The 2,150-nt window shown below is 41.5% G+C and overlaps 1 pseudogene; it reads right to left on the bottom strand.

Annotated features, from left to right (window-relative positions):
* On the bottom strand, positions 1-152 carry LOC142355883 (5.8S ribosomal RNA; annotated as a pseudogene).
* Positions 153-2,150: the final 1,998 nt, after the last annotated feature.

The following is a 2,150-nucleotide window of genomic DNA, read 5'->3' on the forward strand; positions in this document are numbered from 1 at the left end:
TAACCCTGAATCGGACGCAGTCAACAGCCGAAGCCGAGACCGCCTTTTGCGTTAGAGAGGTCGGTAAACAAATCTTGCGATTCATACCGAATTAACACATATAGCTGTGCTCCTCTTCGTAAAGCGAGCCAAGTGATCCCCTGTTGAAGGATGTATTTGGACCAATCTAGTAGCATTTGGTTTCCAACAAGCTCTCCCAAGTTAGCTTACTTATTGGGCTTTTCAACCAATTCGGTTGGCTACAAGCATCATCAAAGTACTAGCCACAGTTTGATCGCAAAATTCTACGACTTTCACATGTTGATGTTTCGGCTTGCGCTTAGCCTACTATAAGCAACATAATACTAGTCATATCATAGAGCGTGATCAGCTTGTGACGTTCTCATGATGAAGTTTCACCAACAGTGTCTCACTTCGAGCTTAAATCCAGCTACTAGTAACTACACAGTACTGACTGCAACGATAACTTTTATCTATACCTTTCACATGCTGCGCTTTCGGCCAGGGCCTACTAACGTCAACATAATACTCGATATAAACTTTTGTTCATGATGCAGCTTCCCCATGCAGAAGTTTCGCCTTCAAATGCTCTCTTGGCCATATGACGTAAGAAAAGGTTACTAGTAACATCACAGTACTAGCCACAGTTTGATTGCAAAATTCTACGACTTTCACATGTTGATGTTTCGGCTTGCGCTTAGCCTACTAGAAGCAACATAATACTAGTCATATCATAGAGCGTGATCAGCTTGTGACGTTCTCATGATGAAGTTTCACCAACAGTGTCTCACTTCGAGCTTAAATCCAGCTACTAGTAACTACACAGTACTGACTGCAACGATAACTTTTATCTATACCTTTCACATGCTGCGCTTTCGGCCAGGGCCTACTAACGTCAACATAATACTCGATATAAACTTTTGTTCATGATGCAGCTTCCCCATGCAGAAGTTTCGCCTTCAAATGCTCTCTTGGCCATATGACGTAAGAAAAGGTTACTAGTAACATCACAGTACTAGCCACAGTTTGATTGCAAAATTCTACGACTTTCACATGTTGATGTTTCGGCTTGCGCTTAGCCTACTAGAAGCAACATAATACTAGTCATATCATAGAGCGTGATCAGCTTGTGACGTTCTCATGATGAAGTTTCACCAACAGTGTCTCATTTCGAGCTTAAATCCAGCTACTAGTAACTACACAGTACTGACTGCAACGCTAACTTTTATCTATACCTTTCACATGCTGCGCTTTCGGCCAGGGCCTACTAACGTCAACATAATACTCGATATAAACTTTTGTTCATGATGCAGCTTCCCCATGCAGAAGTTTCGCCTTCAAATGCTCTCTTGGCCATATGACGTAACACAAGGTTACTAGTAACATCACATTACTAGCCACAATTTGATCGCAAAATTCTACGACTTTCACATGTTGATGTTTCGGCTTGCGCTTAGCCTACTAGAAGCAACATAATACTAGTCATATCATGGAGCGTGATCAGCTTGTGACGTTCTCATGATGAAGTTTCACCAACAGTGTCTCATTTCGAGCTTAAATCCAGCTACTAGTAACTACACAGTACTGACTGCAACGATAACTTTTATCTATACCTTTCACATGCTGCGCTTTCGGCCAGGGCCTACTAATGTCAACATAATACTCGATATAAACTTTTGTTCATGATGCAGCTTCCCCATGCAGAAGTTTCGCCTTCAAATGCTCTCTTGGCCATATGACGTAACACAAGGTTACTAGTAACATCACAGTACTAGCCACAATTTGATCGCAAAATTCTACGACTTTCACATGTTGATGTTTCGGCTTGCGCTTAGCCTACTAGAAGCAACATAATACTAGTCATATCATAGAGCTTGATCAGCTTGTGACATTCTCATGATGAAGTTTCACCAACAGTGTCTCATTTTGAGCTTAAATCCAGCTACTAGTAACTACACAGTACTGACTGCAACAATAACTTTTATCTATACCTTTCACATGCTGCGTTTTCGGCCAAGGCCTACTAACGTCAACATAATACTCGATATAAAATTTTGATCATGATGCAGCTTTCCCATGCAGAAGTTTCGCCTTCAAATGCTCTCTTGGCCATATGACGGAACACCAGGTTACTAGTAACATCACAGTAC

This window comes from Convolutriloba macropyga, unplaced genomic scaffold (genome assembly GCF_964194025.1).
Source record: "Convolutriloba macropyga unplaced genomic scaffold, txConMacr16.3 SCAFFOLD_498, whole genome shotgun sequence".
Taxonomy (NCBI): Eukaryota; Metazoa; Xenacoelomorpha; order Acoela; family Convolutidae; genus Convolutriloba; species Convolutriloba macropyga.